The following is an 11,212-nucleotide window of genomic DNA, read 5'->3' on the forward strand; positions in this document are numbered from 1 at the left end:
CAGATAAAATTGCAAGGAAAAAAAAGGTATGTTCATGCTAACCTAAAGCCCACAAACTTGGGCTAAAAGCCAAATTACTCCCCCAAACACTCTCCAACCCATGTTAAAATTTTAGGCTAAATGCCAAATGTTATTTCTAGGCCAAATACCCCCCAACTTCCCCCCCGGGCTAAATGTCAAATGTTTATCGGAATTTAAATTTTTTTAGATTAAAATGTTCATAAAATTAATTTACAATAATCTACATATTTATTTAAAAAAATTGATTTAAGAAAAAAATTAGTCTAAGTTCATTCTTTAATAATTCCGGGCTAAAATTTTAGGGCAGAAGGGTTGGAGCAAAAAAGATGTTTCTAGTCTAAAAGCCAAATTTTCCGGATTAAAAAATTTGGCTTTTAGCCCAAGGGTTGGAGATGATCTGAGAGAGTATTTTGAGTTGTTGGCAATCATTTTATATTGTTGGCCTATCTTTAATTTATTTGGGAGGAAAACATAAAAATATTACCAAAGCCCGGTTTTGTCAGCCAACTCAAGTCAATCTATTGGCACGCCAAAAGTGAAGGCACTGATCAACGCTCCTCCTTATAATTTGAGTCTACTCGTTGACCACAACATCAACTCAACTCAATCCTCTGTTTTTTAAAACTTGTTAAGCAGTCATTTAGTTCTATGGTTTAGTGGTATTTCTTTTTATTTATAAATTAGAGGTTTTTAGGTTTAATTATTGTCAAATGCAAGTTTAAATCATATTATTGTTAGTAACTTACGTACCCAAAAACAACTTATTTACAAACTAATTAAAGCAAAATGGCTTGCAACTAGTGTTTAAAATATCTACAAAATTATGATATATTTGTCGAAATATTTGAAAAATTAAAGATCGATATGAAAGGGGCGAAGTGCAAACTTCATCTTATATCGGCGAGATATATGAAAATAAATGAATATCAATAATATTTTACGGATTCACTACATAAATTTTGTCGAAATCCATTACAGATTCGAATTTTTAATTTTTTTGAGAAATTTTTCTCTAGTTTCGCTAAATCTAAATGAGTTGATTTACCCCTCTCGTTGCAAATTTTCATAATTTCCGTGAAGACAATCCATATTGATATCAATTTATCTATTGATATTTCTATACGCATGTTGATATTTTCATAAATTTGTATGTCGTTATTTCCACTTATATCAGTATTTTAAACACTACTTATAGCTCAGTTAGTTAAAAATATTAACCCTTACACTAAAGTCTTGTAGTCGAATCTATTATCCCCTCCCTGTAATTTAATGTAAATTTACCAATCTTTTGTAAAAGCAAACAAAAAGCTAATTAACAATTGATTATGACGATAGAATCATGTCATGCTACTTATGACACCAATCTCGTTGTATTTGTTTGATAACGTTTTGCACTACTGTCGGTGAAATATTTGATCGACTGCTATTGAATAAATTGCAGCTGTCCATCAATTATTGTTAGATCCATTTATAAAATAAAACTCCATGCACCTTTTAGCATCACAATTTTTCCAAGTGGCTTGATTTGTGATTTCAGCATTTTTCTTTCGGCTTTTGAGTGTCATAATTATTATCGTTTCATTAATCAAGTAGCATTAATTAACTGGAATCATTAGTAAGAGAAAATGAGAGTTAATTACATTTGCAAGTGCGTGTTGGTTTTGAAAATGTAGTTTTAAAAAGGGTAATATTATTCACACAATCATTTTTACTTTTCATATTTTCTTCTCAATTTTTAGTTGTCGGGATCGAATGAATTGAAGAAGAACAATGACCAAAAATCAACAAGAGTGTGTAAGATATAAAAATAAGTATGTAAATAGCACTTTCCTTTCAGAAATTGTCACACAAATAGGACTAACTTTGGTTACGTAAAAACAACGTTTAATTTATAGTTAATTAATATCTATTAATAAGAAATAACATTCCAAATAATCTCAAACTTAAAAAATAAAATTCTAACTCAACAAAATTTGCCTAATCAAATTGAAGTCTAGGCACCTTGCGACGTCAAACTAGCCTCAACCCAAACCTTGGGGAGCATGAGACCCACTTAAAATTTAGAATTATAACCTTTAGGCCTTCGCCATCAGAACTAAAAATATATTAATAGGCTATATCATCGTTTTGAGGAGATAGATTTTGCCTATAGCGCCCAACACATTACATATGCTCTTAAGGATTGCATCATGGTCCCTGAGCGTGGGAGTTTTGATATGTAAACCCAGGTTGTAGAGTGGCCATTTCGAGGCCTACCAAAAGGAAAAGCCCAAGCCAATCACAAAACTGGAAGCCCATATGGAAAGCCCAAAAATGCAACCACAAAGAAAGAGTAAAAAACACAAGAAATAGGCACGTCTTTGATCCTTTAGGCAGTTGCACAAATGCTGCACTAATATTGTCAACTCACAAACGATGAGCGGTGATTAGCAGCCTAGTAATGTAACATACCAACAACGGATAGTTTTAACACAATAAATAGGATGTGGACATAACGTAACTTACTATCTGAACAGATAAGGTTACGCATGCGTCTGATTTTATTCGTTTTAACTCTTTTTGTTCTTTTTTTTATGTCTTCACTAGATATATATTAATTTTGTCATCTATAATCTGTGGCATCCGAGGATGTGATATGACTTTTGGATTTTGATTTATGACACTGAAAAGTGAACTTTTCAACGCAACCAACTGACAAAAAATGAATATATCAGGATGGTGCTTGCTAATTCTAGCTCGACATTTTTCAGATCCTTGGATGTAAGCTGACTCCATTGCATTTAAGTACTCGGTCCAGCTTTTGAATGCCGAAACAGCTGCCACCTCCCGCTTCACAGTGTCACTTTTCCATGGCTGCTGAACAATTCTACCCATCAAAGCTTTTATGGTGGCATCTTTGTCTTGCAAAGTACTCTTATTTTTGGCATCCAACTCCTCCTCTAAAGACAAAAACTTTTAACGACATTGGTTAAGAAGTTTTGCTAACTTGAGATTCTCGTAACGAAGTCTGTCTAGACAGAAGCTGCACGTAGACATTCAACTTTCAGCCTTCCTGCTTGCCTCATTCAAAATGTTGTGCATTTTCCTCTCTCCCTCCAACGCTAAGTAGGCCGTCTGCCGAAGAAAAGTACTAATGGAAAGTTGAAACCTTGGAAGAAAATTAATATGGAAATAAAGATGTAGATTGTTGGTTGTTACTAGTTATGCATAATACATACAAACCAAGGTCATGTTATCTCCAAGATTTTCTGAAATCTGGGGAAGACAAGATTCCTGTGTGCAAGCAACAAGCGCAGAAGTAATACACTTGCAAGTTCTATTTAACATCCTCGTCAGGGGATCATTTCCATCTCCATCTCCAAGGCCTTGTTGTTCAGTTTGCTGATTCTCCGAGCCCACAATTAATTGATCAGACTGTTGCATGAAAGCAGTTGCAATTTCATTGTCAGTTGATGAAGTGGGCTCGTTGAGAAGCATGTCCTTTGCTGAAGCCCAGCTATTTGCAGCAGCTTTGGAAGCTTTAAGAGGATTGTTTAGGGTAGACAGATCATCAACGTTCACGCGAGCTCGTTTCACGCTTAATCTCTTGGTTTCAGGAGTGCTACCAACGCATGCAATACTTTAAAAGCACTGCAATATAAAGCAGAGTAGGTCAGCATCAAGTAGCAAAAAAACCAACAGGAAAAACCTTATTTGAGGCCTCTATGGCAGTGTCTGTTCGATCTTGCTTCCCGTTACCAATTCCCACAGGGCCACAGCTAGTACAAGTGCATTCAATCCAACTGTAGCCTTTAGAGCGAATGAGTATTCCGCTAGTGACACATTTCCTTCCTCAAATGTCTTTAAAACCTGGCAAATGATCAAACGAAGTAAAAGGAGCCATATCCCGATACGAACACGTAAAATGATGAATCTATAAGCATCACATACTTGGGTTTACTTCCCTTTTTTCATTACAAAATTACAATTCTATCTTGCAGTACATTTCGCCTCTCATATGGTTCTTTTATAAAATACAGATAAGGACGTTTGCTATGATTCACATAAAATAAGCACTACAGGCAGGGCCGGTCCAGAGATTTTTGAGGCCCGGGGCGACGCCAAAAAAAGTGCCCTAACTTCATATAAGAAAATTATTTATTTTCACACATAAGACATTGATAAAATTATACTTTGAAAAGCATCTCAAACTCAATAATTTAGAAACACAAAAAGACTAATTTATTTTGTATTGAGAGAAGAAAACCAGACAACTCTGGGCTTATAAGTAGATATATGATGAGTTTTGTTTTCCATTTGAACTTTGAAAGTGTTTTTGTATAAATCATGAGGTGTTTTTTCTTATTTACTAACCATGTCAATATGGGACTAAAAAAATAATGATGTTTTTGAGTCTTTAATTGATATGTATTAGTAATGAATGGGCATTAAATTAAATATTTTGATAACACGTCATATAATTTACAAATTTGCACGAAAAATTTGGTCTACGTATTACTCATTGTTGAAGATTAGATTTGAATTGAAACGAATATTTAAAAATAACAACCCACATAGCTACTAGCTAGTAACTAAAAATAAATTAACAACCAAACAAAAATTTGTAAAAATTGAAAAAAATAAACATGCACATAGCGTTTCGAACTTAGGACTTCCTGTTAATTTTAAACAACAAAAACCATTGCTTCTAATTAAACTTCTTGATCCTTTAACCAAATTTTATAAATTTATACTCTTATGAAAAGAAATTTGTAAAAATTAGAAAGTAAATAAGCACTTGTGGTGTTTTGAACCCAAGACCTCTCATTATTTTCAAATGACCAAACCACCACTTCTACTTAAATTTCTGTGTCATTGAACCAAGTTTAATAAATTTATACTCTTATGAAAACATATATAAATATACCACCCTAATAATTTTGGTGCCCCCAATATTTTTGGGCCCCGGACGATTGCCCTGCTTGCACTGGGCCTGGGCCGGCCCTGACTACAGGCAATTGTGAAGTTATCAGTTATATTTTCGGTTTTGAGCAGGCCATAATGGATATCTGAAGTTATCAGTCATATTTTCGGTTTTGTCCAGATTTATATTGATATTTCCATCCTTGAATACACAAATACAACGACATCGCAAAGTGAATTACAGCACAAAATTTTCAGTAAGATTTAATTACCTCAAAAACATATGAGGAACCAACCCCTTGCCTTCATCCTGTAAACATTCTTTGTACAATTTGACCATAGTAGATTTCTTCACTCGAACGAGGTTGTTCCCAGGCCAAAGGTACATGAACCAAAAAGAAAACTAGCTTCTTGACTGATGTAAAACTTTACTTTCATTGCTTACTAACAATAGTGCGCGCGTCGTCAATTTTTTTTTTTCTTCAGTTTTTTCGGCGAGGCATTTCGTCAAGCACTTAACTGATCCATACCATTGTGTGGTTAGAGTAAATCCTTGCTCTTTAGTGCTCTTTTAATTGTGAATATTGTTATAGTCAATAAAACAAAGTGTTAAATCGAATACGTGTAGGCCCGGGAGCTCCAATTTATAAGACAATTGGGAGGAAGAAGGATGGACCTTTTATTATTTAAAAAAAAATAACTAACTTTAAACTTTTCTAAAAATCGATGTCATATATCTAAACACGCATAGGTTTTTCCCTCGTTCTTCTTCGTGAGTTGTCATAATCAACTTTGATATCTGCCTCCTGTATGGTCTTAGACGAGAATCGAGTGATATATTTGCACCGGAGAGATGTCGATGTTGTTTAGTGTTTTTTGAACTTGTCTTTTTCACAGAGAAAAAAAATGAAGAAGGTATATTTTGAGATAGTTTTGTCAAATTGTTTAAAACTAATTTTTTTTAAGACCAAAAAATTGAGGGCGGCACGTGCCCTATTGGCCCTTCATCAGATTCGACATGAGTAAAATTGTCTGATCACATAACTGTAAAACTATTTTGTGAATGTCAATTAATTATGCCGAGAATAATTGAGGGAATAGTTGACTTGACAATCAAGTTAATGAAATCTTTAGGACTCTCGGTGCCTTAAGGAAATAAACATATTGGAGTCCTAATTACATGCAATCAATTATGGACCTTTATTAAGTAAATACAAGGAATAATAGTCATGATGAGACTTTAATTGATTATATATGATTTGGGTTGATATCCTTTCCGATAATAGGGAGGAATTGGTTGAAACCCTAGCTATATAACTTAATAGCAGTCCCTGCTTCTATACCAACTGAAACTCACGAAAACTACAAGCCTATTTTGATAGTAAAGTTCATTGAGAGGTACTGGAAGTAGAAGACTACTTCTACTTTGTTCGCAAGGATCAATGGGTTCATCTTCATAACCATGTGTTCCGTATTTTACAGATAAGTCTATTATAATGAGTCAATCTCTATTTTATATTGATTTGATTTATTTGTGATCCTAATGTCATGTTGTTGTGATTTCAGAATATGTCTTACATGTGGTATCAGAGCCACACAACAAACTTAGGGTCCGATTCAAATTGCGTACTAGCTTTAAAAGCTGGTATGAAGAATAATAAGATACATTGGAATGCCGTTCATCACATCACTTCTGCGCAAATGGAGTATTCTCTCTGGACTTAGGAAATTGAAAATGCGATAATCTCATTTTGCAGGTGTTCGGGCAAAGATTTCTCTGGAGAAGGGTCCTCGAACCTTAGCACAGCTCCCAAGGGATTGACACCTTGGATGTGTAGTCGGGCTCTTGCTTGTTGATGTGCTACAAAAAGAGGACAAAGTTAGTTATGAAAGGTGCCTTTGTGGGGCCTTAGGTATAGGCCTTGAGGCTCACAATCAAAACTAATTGAGTGCTAGGCGTGCCACTGCTATCTCAGTATAACAGATGTAGAATAAGAGTGTGTTTAGTCGATTACTTGCGCCCCAAGTTACTCAGACTTTTTGTTATCAAAGGATTGTCGTGGATGGGTTAAGTCCACATTAAGTTCTTTTCCTTGCCTTGTAAACAAGGACTTTTAGTTCATAGTCTTGTATGTTTGAATGAAATAAGTCCAGATCCCCTTAAGTCATTTGTTTGGTCCTAGATTGCTTTTAATGAAGACATATTCATTAAACTAACCAGATCCAGATGCAAATAAGACTCTTAAAGTAGGAAAATTGGTGGATATGACTTGAATACATACTAGAGAATTCATTAAGTAATAGATCTACAAATTTAGAAGACAATCAAAGAGCTTGGGGTAAGATTTCACCTTGTCTGTCAAGGTTGAACCTTATGTAGTTACTTCTCCTTGAATTAACAGGGGTTTATATGCTAAAAATGGATGGATGGTAAACAAGTTTACACAAGGGAATCGATACTACGCCACTAAGGGAGATAGCAGAGCTTTTAAACTAGAGAAATATAGGCTTTCTAAGGAAATCTAGACAAGAGATAGCTTATCTCTAAAAATGACTGAATGGGTTAATTTCAGCTTTTGGATGCAAATCTGGCTTGAAAGCAGAATTTGTATGTTTGTTTGTTTGATTGGTTGAGTGTCTTTGTTTCTAGGGCTTCTTCCTCTTTTTATAGGCAGATTAGCCCAATTGCTGCAACCTTGTTCTTGCCCAAAAGCACTTGAAGGGTAGTGAGTCATCAACTTTTTACTTTGAATGCCACTAGAAAGTGTTCTTTGGTTGGTAGTAGGTTAGCCTCCATCACCATCACTTGTCACTTCAATAGTAAGCATGTGGCTTGTATTTGGCTGAGAAGGCTTCCGGGCTTGGTGTTGGGCTTCAGGCAATCCCCTTTAATTTGGCACCCTTGGGCTTTCCTTCAATTAAGTCCAATGTTCAAATATTAACCCAAACAATGCCTCCTTTAATCGTTGTTGAGTTGGCAACCCGAGACGCTAATAATGATTAAATAGCAGCCACACGTCTTTACTCGTGACTTGTGCTATTCAAAACAGTTGTTGTGAACTAAACCTTTGCACTAACCCATGAATTCCATCATTAATTAATTGCTCACTATATAATTTTCACTTAAACTCCTCGGTAAAATACCTTAGTCATTTCGAGCCTTCAAATTTCCTGAACTTCCTAGAATTCTCATAGCCTTCAGACTTTCCAAAAATCTTTCTCGTTCTTTAATTCTTGCCTTTTAATTCTGATTTCCTTCTCATATTCTCCTCAAAATCATCTAATGGCACCCAAAGTTTCTCAAACTCAATCTCCCTGCAAGACTGGTGAGAGAATTTCCACCATGCGCTGCTTATTCATTGGCCTGCATTGCCCTCGGGCAGGCCTACATACTGAACTCTTCTTTGAGAAGGGAGGAGTGCACTCCTTGGGGCCTGCACGAACTTCTCGGGTCCCAATTGCGGTTGAGACCAACATGCCCAAGAAGAAATGGTTTACCCCGAACCCATTTTTGGCTAAGTCATGCATTTTTCCTCTAAATGGTCAAACCACTGCCATGGCTTCCCTTATAGCTTCTGCTTTCTTGATCACTTCATCATCATAGGTGTATGCTTTGGGATCAACTATCACGACCTTGTCGGTTTTAGGATCAATGTCAAAGACTTTGGTAAGACTACTATCAACCTAAGCCTTCTTCTCCTCAAGTGTCGAATGTCGGGTTTATACATGAAAGTGACAGTAGCCGTCAGTGACCACTTAGCATGATCTTTGCCAATCAGCATAATCTTTGCCAATCAGCTTCACCAGAAGATCGAAGAGGTCAAGAAAGTAAATGTTGAAGTTATGAGATGCTGAAACACAATTGGCTAATAGTAACATTGCTTTAGAGGAGCTAGGCAGAATATTCTCTATCATGCAGACATATCATTCTAGAATAGCTGCCCTCACTAAGGATGTAAAACTATTTGACTGATTCTCATGTAACTTCAACATTTAATGAAATGAAAATGAACTATTTAATCCACTTTAGCTTGCATTTCCTTCTTGAAACTCAACTATAATGAGCATATAAGCTGACTTTTGGATCTCTTACAATGTCTAAACTTCTTCAATGTAACAATCCCTAACATCCCACAAGGTTGGGTGATATTTCTTAAAAAATTTAGCATTAATTGGATGATTCTGTAAACTTCCTTCCACATCTGCCAAGTAATATCCTTCTTTGTCCAGCACTTGGTTGATAACGAAATGACCTTCCCAATTCGGACTCCACTTCCTAAAGCCTCTGATTTGAGCTCCTAAAGGCAGAATTGTTTTACATACTAACTCTTATTCTTTGAAGGCGTTTACTTTACCTTTTTGTTGTATGCTCGGGCAACAACTCTCTTTCTTTCTTGAATCTTATTGAAAGATTCAATTCATGCTACATCCAAATCCTTGACTTCTTGACATATAGCCTGAATGTATTCCTCACTGTGTAGCATGAATTAGTTCTGAATTCTAACAGAACTCACATTTATCTTCATGGGGAGCACAACGTCTTGCCCGAAGGTTAGAGCATAAGGAGTAGTTCCAGTTGCTGTCCTCTTGAAAGTTCTGTGAGCTCACAAAGTCTCTCCTAATTTCTCATGCCATTTTTCTGGACTCTCGGCCACCATTCTTTTAATAATGTTCACCTAGATCTTATTACTGGCATCTGCTTGACCATTTGATTGAGGATAGTAAAGACTAGACTGAATCATCTTTATCTTGAACTTACTTTCAAACTCCTCTACTTCCCTTGAAATAAAAGATGGCCCGCAGTCTGTGAAAATTGTCTCGGGCACCCCAAATCTGTGTAAGATATGGGTTTCAATGAACTTCTTGACTGCAGCTAAAGTAATGGTTTTCATAGCTGAATCTTCTACCCACTTAGTGAAGTAATCTGTTGCAACAATTATGAATGTATGTCCTCTGCTAGAAGTTGGGTAGATCTGCCCAATGAAGTCCATTGCCCATCATTTGAAGGGCCAAGGCTTGACCACATGGTTCAATGGTACTAAGGGCAGATGTTGGAGAGGTCCATGCTTTTGACATTCTTCACACCCTCGGGCATAAGCTTTGCAACTTTTCTCCATCTCGAGCCAGAAATAGCCATATCTTCTAAGCAACCATCTCATCTTAGTTCCAGCTTGATGTGCCCCACAGATTCCTTCATGTGATTCGGCCATTACCCTTATTGATTCTTTCTAGCCTACGCATTTCAGCAGCAGTCCATCTAGAGTCTTTCTTAGTAGATTTTCCTCCCACAAAACATACTTAGTTGCTTATCTTCTATTTTCCTTACTTGTGGGGAAAAATGGATCTTTCAAATACTGAACAATAAGTGTATTCCAATCTTATATCTCCATTTCTTCAGTCATTACATCTAGGCTGAATCCTTTTTCAAAGATAGACGAGAGATTTCTTTTCTGAACTTCTATATCCCCTTCAAACTTCCTTTCTTGGATATGTGCTCCAGAAGCCAATTGTGCCATCTCATTGGCAATTGTATTTGACTCTCTGGTGATATAGCTGACTGATAGTGCCCTAATAAATTAACAATTAAGTGGCCGCTAAGTAATAACCAGCCATGGTGATGTGTTTGCACATGTACTCTCAATTTAGCTGATTGATCACTAACTCTGAATCACCAAACACCTTGACTTTAGTTGCCCCTAACTCCATTAGGATTTCCAGGCCAATTATCAATGCTTCATACTCTGCTCGATTGTTGGTAGTCTTTTGATAATCTAGGAGGAATGAATAACAATGGTGAGTACCTTTTAGGATCAATGATGACAATCCCTGCTCCAGCAGCATTTTGAATGCAAGAACCATCAAAATATAGTCTCCAATGAGTGATCCAGAGGCTAGTTATTCTTTTTGTCTCTTGTTGGATCCATTCTTCTTTGAATGAGAAAACTTTGATTGATGGGATCCACACACTAGCTACCTCCAGAGTTCCTAGGATGTTGATAATCTCCTCTTGAGACTCTTGGTGCTCAGCCAAGAAGTTGGCAATTGCTTGTCCTTTGATCGCTCTTTGAGGCACATATTGAAAGTTGAACTTTGATAATGCTAGAATCCACTTTCCAATTCTCCCCGTTGTCATTGGTTTTGACAACATGTATTTGATCACATCAGTCTTGGCGATGATGTGGATGTGGCAAGGCAACATGTAATGCCTTAGCTTGCAAGCAGTGAAGTATAGAGCCAAACACAACCTATCTACTGGCGTGTATCTTGTTTCTACCTCAGTAAGGATTCT

The 11,212-nt window shown here is 36.3% G+C and overlaps 1 long non-coding RNA gene across 2 annotated transcripts; it reads right to left on the reverse strand.

Moving 5' to 3' along the window:
- Positions 1-2,656: 2,656 nt before the first annotated feature.
- Positions 2,657-5,392, reverse strand: LOC103430792 (uncharacterized). 2 transcript variants are annotated; one of them, XR_528792.4, is made up of 4 exons: positions 5,196-5,392; positions 3,760-3,870; positions 3,240-3,651; positions 2,657-3,135 (listed from the first exon to the last, which is right to left on the reverse strand). It is a non-coding gene; the product is annotated as an uncharacterized lncRNA (long non-coding RNA). The 2 variants fall into 2 exon arrangements; XR_011574880.1 differs by having other exon boundaries at positions 2,657-3,151.
- Positions 5,393-11,212: the final 5,820 nt, after the last annotated feature.

This window comes from Malus domestica, chromosome 13 (genome assembly GCF_042453785.1).
Source record: "Malus domestica chromosome 13, GDT2T_hap1".
Lineage (NCBI taxonomy): Eukaryota > Viridiplantae > Streptophyta > Magnoliopsida > Rosales > Rosaceae > Malus > Malus domestica.